This window comes from Triticum urartu, chromosome 7 (genome assembly GCF_003073215.2).
Source record: "Triticum urartu cultivar G1812 chromosome 7, Tu2.1, whole genome shotgun sequence".
NCBI classification, from domain to species: Eukaryota; Viridiplantae; Streptophyta; class Magnoliopsida; order Poales; family Poaceae; genus Triticum; species Triticum urartu.
The window spans coordinates 7,111,002-7,122,142 of record NC_053028.1 but is presented as its reverse complement, the minus strand read 5'-3'; the positions used below and the strand labels follow the sequence as shown (position 1 = coordinate 7,122,142).

The following is an 11,141-nucleotide window of genomic DNA, read 5'->3' as shown; positions in this document are numbered from 1 at the left end:
TTTAATAGGCAAAAGAAAGACCGCAGCATCGTCCACATAAAGCAAAGCCCGGATCGCCAATGCATTTCCTCCATGGGGCGCGCGTAGCTTTCCTTGTTCAGTGGCCTTTTTCAGAATATGATGAAGAGGATCAATAGAGAGCACAAAGAGTGGAGGGGATAGAGTATCCCCTTGTCTCAATCCACAACGTAAGGTGATAGGGCAGCCGGGGACTCCATTTAGCATAACCACTGACGAAACCGTAGAAAGCAAGGCCGAGACCCAACCTCTGAAGCATGGCGGGAAACCCTAATGGTTGAGCAAGTCGAGGAGGAAATCCCAACGTGCCTAGTCGAAAGCCTTTTTGATATCAAGCTTAAAGAGCAGAGCCGGGGTTTTATTGTGGTGGAAACACCTGGCCAAGTTGAGCAAATACATGAAGTTGTCATGAATGCATCTCCTTTTGATAAAGGCGCTTTGTGCTTAGGAAACTAGGTCATTCATGTGGGGTGCCAAGCGGTTGGACATGACTTTGGCAATGATCTTCGCAATGGCATGAATTAGATGATAGGTCGAAAGTCAGAAATTTCCTCAACACTATCCTTCTTCGGAATGAGGGCAACATCCGTAGAGTCAGCCAGTGCAAGTGGGTGGAATGAAGATTTGAGAAGTGGCATATGGCAAGCATGACGTCCATCTTAATAATGTTCAAGCGGGATTTGAAGAATGCATGAGTAAAGGCATCCGACCCCAGAGCTTTATCATTTGGCATTCCAGTCTGAAAACCCCTCATACCACGGAATAGCGCCCTTGCCTCGTATTCTTCCCGGGTGTTCAGGATTTCCCAGGGCACGCGTAAGCTCGTCGTTCTCTCTGTTGGGCTGGAACACCCCCGATCGAGCCTCTTCTATTACAATAAGTAGCTTATCTTCGGCTCCTTTCAGACATGCCTTCTTCGAAACTTTGCCTGTCTTCAGGTCCAACCCCCCCCCCCCTGCGCATAGAACCAAGTTCTACACCTGGGGGGCCAGCTCAATGTTTCTGGAGTGACACCTGCATCCTCCATCTCTTTCTCAGACTTAGCCCACTTAGGCATTGCCACCGCGTAGCCACCTGGCCCCAGCTTATGGAATTTATCATTTTTTCGGCATTGGCCTTGTTTATTCTCGACCGTTCCTTAAATAATTCCGATTCCTTGAATTTCATGAAATCGTCCCAATGAGCACTTTGCTTCTCTAGTGTTCCCTTGAATACTAGAGTCTTCTTTCCTCCCTTGACGTACTGGTCCCATACACGATTCTTGTGGTTGTTGAATGCAACCGCCATCTTTCTAAGAGCAGCGTCCTTGACTTTCTCCACATCTGCATCTGTGAAATGATCTGGTAGGGTGAAATGTTCCATGAGCGTTTCCCAAAGCAGAAGTTTTTGTTTGTCGTCGACAAAAGTAAGATCTGGACGTGGCTTTGCTGGCTCTCTCCATTCTTGAAAGGAGATTGGGAGTTGGTCCTTCACAAGAACTCCGCACTAACGAATGAACTTGTCCGCAATCTTCTTAGGCGCTAATGGTTCGCCATTAGGTTTGATGGCCTCGATATTGTACTTTACGCCCTTCTTCAACTTTTTGTCCGGGCCTCGTATTGTCCTGCTGCCTAAAGATTTGCTCGATCCGGATGGCTGAAAGAAGAAAGATCGATTCGTTAATATATATCTTCAAGTCATTAGATGCCTGCTTATATAAATATACCTCGCCGGTCTTTGTTGTTTCAAGATCAACATTTTCTTCGTCATCTTCATAGTTCATTCGTTTCCAAAATTAAACCATGTCTCTCACGGAAGAAAAAGAAAAAAACATTTTTTTCATTTCCAAGAGGTGGAAGTAATTAAACCATGTCTCTCGCGGAAGAAAAAAAACATTTTTTTAGTTTCCGAGAGGCACGGTAAACCATGTCTCTCGCGGAAGAAAAAAGAAAAAAACATTTTTTTCGTTTCCGAGAGGCACGGTTGTGCCTCTCGTGGAAGTAATTAAATCATGTCTCTTGCGGAAGAAAAAGCATTTTAGTTTTCGTTTCCGAGATGCACGGTCGTGCCTCTCATGGAAGTAATTAAACCATGTCTCTCGCGGAAGAAAAAAGAAAAAAATAATTATTTTTTTCGTTTCTGAGAGGCACGGCCATGCCTCTTGTGGAAGTAATTAAACCATGTCTCTCGCAGAAGAAAAAAACATTTTTTTCATTTCCGAGAGGCACGGCCGTGCCTCTCGGCGAAAATGAAAAAAGAGTGTTCTTTCATGATTTTTTTTCAGTCCAAAAGTTAAGGAAGATCGATGAAAAACCGAAAAGCCAAAAAAACCGAAAAAAACATCTACGGCACCCATCCCAGGGAATTAGGCATTACTCCAGTGAATGAGTGCACCGTGCCGGATTTAGCGGCTTGGCTCCGCAAAGGGAAGTGATGCAAACTGTGTTACAGCGGTAGCTCAAGCGTGCTCAAGATCGGATGAAGCGTCAAGCAGACAAGCACCGAACGGACTGAGAGTTCTACATGCGCGACTTCTTTCTTCGCCTCCAACCATTTATTTAGACATCGGTTACGTAAAGGCCATACCAGAAGCTTTAGAGCATCTTCAGCCGTTGAGTCTTCCAAGAGGCATTTTTTTCACCGCTTGGGGGGCTGTCGACGAAAAATTTAGCTTGGGGATCGAATAATATCCACTCGTTTCCCGCCCCAACCGCCCAAGCGTGCGTGCTGGTGCTCATGCTCGCCACCGCCTCGCTCTGCAGCCGCCTGCTGCCACCTCCTCGCCTGCAAGCAGGCCCAGCTTCCTCGCGCCCGTGACCCGGCCGGCTCCTCCTCGCGCCCGTCAGCCGCCGTCCGGCTGCTCCACCGCCCGTCGCCGGCTGCCTTGCGCACGGCTCCGCCCGACGCGACGGAGGCCGCCCACGTGCTAGGCCGGTTCTCATCTATCCGACTCCGCCCGCTCCTCCATCCGCCTCCAGCTTCGCCCGCGCGCCCTGGCCGCCTGCGCCGCTCCTGCGCCCGTCCGCGGGGTCGCCGCGAGCCGGCCTCCACATCCGCCGTCCGCACCAACTCGGCCACCGTATCCGCCTCCCGCCCGCGCGCCAGGCCACCCTCGCCCGCTCGCCGGCTCCTCGCTTCCCGGCAGCACGCCTGCTCCGCCTCCCGCAAGCCGGACACGGACAACCGCGCGCCCGCTTCGCCGGGCCGCCTTCCGCGTAGCTCCACCGGGTTCCCTAGCCGTCGGCCGGGTCACGCGCCACGCGCTGGGTCCGCCCCGCTCCAGCCTCAGTTGTTTCCCGCGGCCGACCCGTCTCCGGCCGCCCCAACGTCCGGCCTCCTCGCCCGCTGGCCCGGCCGGCTCCCTCCCCGCGCGCCCGCCGGGTCACCGCCGCAGTCCTTCGCCGTCTTCACGCAGCCTGGCCGCGCGCCAGCACGCTCGCCCGCTGTAGGTGCTGGAAGGAAAAGGAGAAGAGAGAAAAGCGAGAAAGGAGAGGAGAGAGGAGAGAGAGGGGCTGGAAGTGGGGCATGTGCATGCAAAAGGCAAATGCGGCGTCCCCATCTGCCCCCAGGGGGCTGGATGTGGGGTGGGCGTGCCGGTCGTAAATAACGCCAAATCCAGCGCAAAACGATGTCTTGAGGGCCTGGCCGCCCCCCTTCTGGGCCGGCCCATGTGCGGCCGGGACGCGGCCTGTTTTTATTTTTTGTGGATGTTTCCTTTTTCTTTTTTTCCTTTTCCTCTTTTATTTTTTCAATAATTCGGGATATCAAAAGGTCCTAAATTTCAGAAAAGTTGTTAATTTTGAATAAAACAACCATGATTTCAAAAAAACTATTCATGATTTCAAAAAAGATGCTCGGTAATTCAAAAATTGTTCATGAATTCGGCAAAAATGTTCACAAATTTTAAAAATGTTCATGAATTTAAAACAATGTTCAGGATTTCAAAAAAAATCGTGAAATTGAAAAATGTTCACAAAATTTGTAAAAATTGTTCATGATCTGAAAAAAGGATCGTGAAATTTAAAAATGTTCACGAATTTGTAAATATGTTCATGATTTCAAAAAGTTGTCTAGACTTTAAATAATATTCAATATTCAAAAAATGTTCACGATTTTTTTAAAAATAGTTCGTGAATTCGAAAAAATTCAAGAATTTATAAAATAATGTTCATGATTTCAAAAATTGTCTTAAATTTAAAAATTGTTCATGATTCAAAAAAATGTTCATGAGCTTTAAAAAAATGTTCACGAATTTGAAAACATGTTCATAAAGTTCTAAATGTTCATGATTTTGAAAAAATGTTCGTGAGTTTTTACAAATGTTCATAGTTACAAAATATGTACATGATTTATGAGAATGTTCACAAATTTGTCAAAACAAAACCATGATTTCCGAAAAAATGTACATCTTTGAAAAGAATGTTCATGCCTTCAAAAAACTGTCTAAAATTTAAAAATTGTTCATGATTTTAAAAAATGTTCATGAGTTTTAGAAAAATGTGCACGAATTTGAAAACATGTTCATCATTTAAGAGAATGTCCATGAAGTTCTAAAAAATGTTCACGATTTTGAAAAAATGTTCGCGAGTTATAAAAAAATGTTCATGGTTTGAGAAAAATGTACATGATTTAAGAGAATGTTCACAAATTTGTCAAAACAAAACCATGATTTTCAAAAAAAATGTTCATATTTGAAAAAAAATCACGTAAAAATGTGAATTTAGAAGAGTTTCGTAATTGAAAACAGGAATAAAAATGAAAACGGGATAACAAAAAAAGAAAAAAATAACACAGAAAAAAGATGAAAAATGGAAAATGAAAAACAAAATCACGAAAAGAAAGAAAAAATATGTAGAAAAAAACATAAAAAACCCCGGTTCAGGGAATGTTCTGGAACCTTCCCAAAACTGGTTGTGTGGGAAACCCCAAAATGGGCCGGCCCATTGATACAGTAGCACGCGTGAAGGGGTATGCGCTAGGATGCTGGCCGGCGCGGTACGCGCCATATAGGAACTGCGCCCGGGGGCGGGGGAGTGGGGGGGGGGGGGGGGGGGGGGGGGGGGGGGGGGGGGGGGGGGGGGGGGGGGGGGAGGGGCCCTTAGTGGAGATGCTCTAACTTTCGCTATTATGGGCCATACAAGATGGAAGCACGTGTGGGCAAGGTTGCATACAAGCTACTACAACTTGCAGAGTCTAGCAGAATTCACCCTGTCATTCATGTTTCTCAGCTCAAGAAGGCCTTGGGCGTGGGTACTCCGGCTTCAGGTGAGCTTCCACCCGTTGATGATGTTTTGCAGGCTGCCCAAGAACCTCTCAGTCTCCTCGACAGACAGGAGATCACAAGTCAGGGCGCGCTCAAGCGGCGCAGCTTGGTCCAGTGGCGAGAACGAGATTGCCCAGCTTCACTGGCAACTTGGGAGGATCCTGACACCTTACACCTTACAGGATATTGTACGCGTCGCAACGAGAACTGTACGTGGCCAGTAGGGCTTAGAATATCTCAAGCAGTAGAAGCGGGGAGGAGGGATGACAAAACGCGTCGCAACAAGGGCCGGGAGCGCCGTCGGCAGCTAAGCACGCACGCAGGCCATCATTTCGTTCCATTCCAGGTACTACTCCCTCCGTCCAAGTGCATAGGGCATCTTAGAGAATTCAAGATTTCTAAGAGTATAAATAGCTATTGTCAATTCGCAAGAGGTGGTAATTAATTACGTGACCAATCCTAGATAGCACATGAATCTGCACGTCCAGTGCATGCAAATAACCTATACATCTTCCGGTGCATGCAAAGAGCACTACTACCTCCGTCCGGGTTTTTAAGTCCCGCCGACCGAATCGCATGGACCAAGGCACGATCTGCTCTAACCTCGCCCGAGATATCCTAGCCGAGCGAGCGGCCAATGAGCTTCGCCCGCGCAGTTACTGCATGCATGAAACGCTTTGGTTTTCCTTCCCACGCCTGCATGCAGCGTACAGAAGTATTTTATTACTCGCGCTCTCTCCCTTGATCAAGCGTGCATGCATGCATCGCATGCATTGATTGCTCTGTTGGGAAGACGCGAGGTGTAACTTTTGCATGGTGCTCGAGGCGGAGGCCTTCTAAATCCAGAAATAAGAGACGGATGGATGCACAAGCCTCCTCAGCAATCGCGATTCTGGACCGTTGGATCGTGTGGCTTGATGAGTCTTGGGCCGTCGGATCGAGCCCTGGAACGACCTCGTCCGTCGGATAAAAAATAGTTACTGTTGAAATGAACAGTTTCACCTCGACTGTGCCACCGCGCGTAAATAGCCTGCCCCACCAGGGGCATTTTCGTCATTTCACTTGCACGGGGTATAAAAGGGCCGGCCCGCGAGGAGATGACCTAGCCGGCTCCCCTCCCCCTCCCCCGCGCCTCCCCTCCCTCTCTCTCGTTCCCCTCCCCTCCCCTCGCCTCCCCTCCCGCACGCCTCCTCTCCTCCCGCCCACATCGCCGCCGCCGCCGCCACCCGCCTCCCCGCGCCGTCCGCAGCAAAGCCCCCTTCCCCAAAAGCGGAGGGAGGACGAGGAGCACCACGGCGGCGGCAGCGGGGAGGAGCAGCAGCAGGGCAAGGCGGCGGCGAGTGGGCGCCCGCCCTCCCCGTCTGCGAGCTGGTCCCCGGGCACGGCGGCGGCTCCCGAGCCCTCCTGCTCCGACCCCGTGGAGTGCTCGAGTCTGGAGGGGCAGCAGACGGTGGTGGGCGCTTGCGCCGCCGCCATCTCGTTCGTCCTGCCCGCCCGACCCCCGACGCTCACTTCCCCGGCGTTGTCGCCGTCGTCCACAACCACCGCCGCCGCGCCCCCACCCTCTCCCCATCGCTGCAGGGCCCCACCTTCTCCCAATCCCCTCACCCTTCTCTCCCGTGGCCAGTGGATTCGCCCCTCGCGGGATCGATTCTTGTGTTTGTATTTGTTGGATTGCTTGCTTATGTCTAATGAAGAGAGTATATGTCCTGCTGTATACCTAGAACTCTTATGTTTGGTTAATTATTTTGATTTAGTTCCTTAGGTTAATATAATTTTATTGTGGATTTTTTTACAGATGTTTCATTTTACCTAGGGATAAAAAGTGCAATATAAAGGTTCATTAAACAAACTCAACTTATATATGATCATTTAGGTGCTGAATTTGTCTATCTGAACTTTATTGGTACTGAAATTATCTCATATAAAGTAAGTGATTCATTTCCCCTCGAGTGGATAAACATATAGTGGAAGAAGGGCTTCTATGTCATACCCATGCCTTCATATTTAGTTCCATGCTAAAGGATCACTAAATCTCGGCTCCTCCATTGTTTTTCTTATCAAACTAGAGGGCTTCATAAATATTGTATATATGTCTTACCAAGACATTTTCTAAGTAACATAGTGAGTTCAAATTGTTTTTTCTGTAACCTTTGATAGAAGGATCCACACATGTTTTGTTTTCTGCGTGTATATTTGTGCTACCAAGATTGCATTATATTTTTCCGAGTCCAGAGAGATGGACCTTGCTCATGATGGCAGTCAGTGTTATGTTTACTTGATAATCCTTAATTTTCCAAATCACAGCTTTGTGTACTACTGTTATACACACACTTCCAAAAGAAATATCAGATTTTGTTCTTTCTTCTTTTAAAATTAAATATGCTTGAATTTCCTTTTGTCAATTTCTAAACTCACCTTCCTGATAGTTTCCATACATGCATATACCCTTTTTGGTCATTATAGAAATATATTGTTTTAACGATGCCTGTTAGCTACATATGTCAGAATGTAACTAATTAATTTTACTTCTCGCGAAGTATATTTCTTTTGTTTCAATAAGAATTATGCACAACTCGATATTTAAAGGTGCATTTGTCTAATTTTCTTTATTTCAAAACTGCATATGCAGGAGAGGCTCACACTAAGGGAGGGCTAAATTGTGAGATATCCTTGTTTGGTCCTTTCCATATACCTACAAGGCATGAATCAAGATGGCATGGTTTATCATTGAACTGAATGCTTCCATGGAACTTTGGTTTCAGGTGATAACATGAATATATACTTTTTATGGTTTGGCTAGATGGTCCTTCTAGATTTTGTCTGATTGTGTACAAGTAGTCGGGTTATAATTACGAAAACTTACTATTTTCGACCGTGGCTGTTACTACCTTAAACAACGCTGATTTTCTTTTAGTACTACAGTTGTTGCCCACTGCCGCCACGTCCGTCCAGCTAGCGCGTCACATCTGCCACTTCTCCTCCACGGTGTTTAACATAGGTAGCACGTGGGTTGTGCCTATGTGAGCCATGACGGTGCTGCCCGCACCCCTGCCTCATTCGTGAGCATCACCAAGCACTAGGAGTCTAGGACTGACATGTAACTGGAGTATTGAGTACTGAGTTTCAATACACCACGTCGATTAACCTCTGTCCAAGGCGAACATGAGAATGATACTCTAGATATGGTCCCACTTATTCTGGTTCACAAAATGCAGTAGGTAAGGAATTCATTTATATTTTCCATTACATTTGGTCATAAGATTTTACTTTGCTTTCCCAGGAGAGTTTCACTTCATGTAGCAGCGTGGATGTCCGGGGAAGTGGTTCCTCGCCGGCTGGATGGCGTTCAGGCGCAACCCCGGCGCCCACTGATTACTGGCTCAGCTACAACCTCCCTCGGTGATCTCCTACTTCCTCCTGCTCCTCAATTTCTGTTCGGGGAATTCTTCAATTGATAAATTGAAATGACTGATGGTTAGGTAATTAGTTCACTAAAAAGATAGGCCATTGTCGTTTAATATAGTTTTTGGTCTCATTAACAACACACGTTGGTGTCAAGACGAGCGACATGGCCTGTTATGATCAACAACTTCTGAGTCATAGGATTTGATGCATTATTCTGTGTGAAAAGGGGCAATGAATGCATGAATTAAGTTTTTTTGGTTTGAAGCAACTAGCAATTTCTATGTATAACTATACTAATAGATGAGAGCATGTGTGCATATGTGGTTTTCAAGGAGAATTATGTGACCGTGGCGTTCATGCTCGTCGGCGGGACGGTGCAAGGCGCAACTCCGACGCGGTCGCGTGGTGGATGTGCGGTGTAGGAAGCGGTTCCTTGCCGGTTGGACGGCGTTCACGCGCAACCCCGGCGTGCAGTGAGTACTGCCTCGGCTACAACCTCCCTCGGTGAGCTCCATCTTCCTCCTTCTCCTCTGCTTTGGCTACTGTATGGGACATGGCCATCCAGAGATAAGAATAGAAGCTCTCATTCCGGCTCCTCAGCGATTTGGGCTCCTGGCCGTTGGATCTGCGCGCTTGATGCGATCCGAGCCGTCGGATCGAGCCCTGGAACGACCTTGTCCGTCGGATAAAAAATAGTTACTACTGGAATGAACAGTTTCACCTCGACCGTGCCACCGCGCGTAAATAGCCTGCTCCGCCGGGGGCATTCTCGCCATTTCGCTTTGTCTGTGGCTGGCGTTCGTGCTAGGGCGATGATGATTAACTGTGGCTGGAATAAGTGTGCCTTTGAGCAATCAAGGCACCTGTGGGTATCAAGTTGGATCCTCCCTGTTGTCTCTAGAATCCTTTTTGATCCTGTGATACCTATTGATCTGTCCTTGGATGGTCATTCTTGTTGAGTGATAACCCGGGCAGCTCCATTGTGTAAACAGATTGATCTGGTGATAAGAGATGATGGGGATAGGTTATATGATCGAGAAAAGGCGAATCTGAGCCCACTATGCAATAAAACTGCAGCTACCTCCCCTAATGTGTGTAGTATTGAAGGCAAAAAAGAACTTTTAATGTCTTGCTACTTTAAAATTCCAAAAAGGTGCATTCTTCCTTTGCTGGTTACTGATTCTTCATCTTAAGGTGACCCTATTTATATAGTGATTCTATCCATCTGATTTGAACTAGGAGAGGGCCACTGATTCTTTATCTTAAAGTGACCCCATTTTTCTATGCCTCATGCTCATGCTGCTCTATGTTCCCTTTTAAAGATTCTTGCTTGCATTTTGGGTTGGTTTTCTGCTCTATGTTCCCTTTTAGCATTTCTTTCCGCTGTTGCTGCATTCCTTTTTTGTATATTACATGTTCTTTTTGTATCTCATTCTGCATGTAACATAACTAAATAATACATTGAGATGAAAGGTTATATCTGATATCATTGAGAGGAGTAGGCCAACATCCCTACCTCCCTCTTCAACTCCCACCCAACACAATTGTGGTGAGCCCCCCCTCTCATTCTGGTTAACTGCAGCTCATCCATGGTTTTGTTTTGGATCATCTAAATTCTGGTTAACTGCAGCTCATCCATGGTTGTACCTTTTCCTCTTTTTCCCCTTGCAGGTTGGTCCGCTGTCTACAGGTGCTCGTTATTCTGGCCAGTTTGTCGTGCTCTGTCTTCGACCACCTCTTTGCAGGTTGTCCCCTTCTCCCCCTCTCTTCTATGCTTTCCAGGCCTAGGCTTACATTTCTTCCTGTATGAAGCTGCTGTTAGATTGTGTTTGGACAATGGATGTATGTGCTTTTTGTCCTCTTATTCGTAGAAGCCTAGCACCTAAATTATTGTTCCCTGCTTGTATTTTTGTGCTTGCTTGGCATTCGGAAATGGGGATTTTTGTCACTTCTCTAGATCCTGGTAGGACCTATGCTTTCTTGTACCTTTCTGCTGTGTCCTAGAAGTAGCCTAATGATTTGTTTGTTGGAAGTGATCGCATGTGTCGCGCTGGTGGGGCTACCAAACTAACCAATATCGTTCTAGATATGATTTATAGAAAATGTTCATTGGCCTGTAGCTAAAGTAGTATGCTGTCAGGAAGATATTCACTTGCCTTAAGCACCTAATGTTACTGAAAGCTATATATATTCACAGCTATATATATTGTCATCACCTAGCTATACACAGGTGCTGAAAGCTATATATATTGCTATCTACAGACTGTGTATCATAAATTTTTGTTTTACATAGATTTTTCGTTTCCTGATGTTAGGTCAGATGGTTCAATTGATATTTCAGTTTTAGGAGAAATTGCTCTCAGCTTCTTCCAAGTTGAATTTGTCTAAAAAGCGAGTGCCATGTTTCTCAGATGGCCACTAGAAAATGTTTTCTCTGCAATCCCAATTGTTGTTGGTTTTATTCTTCCTGATT

General features: G+C 46.7%; 1 long non-coding RNA gene across 1 annotated transcript; it reads left to right on the top strand.

Annotated features, from left to right (window-relative positions):
* Positions 1-9,017: 9,017 nt before the first annotated feature.
* Positions 9,018-10,699, top strand: LOC125522606. Its single transcript, XR_007289855.1, has 3 exons — positions 9,018-9,172; positions 10,142-10,217; positions 10,340-10,699. It is a non-coding gene; the product is annotated as an uncharacterized LOC125522606 (long non-coding RNA).
* Positions 10,700-11,141: the final 442 nt, after the last annotated feature.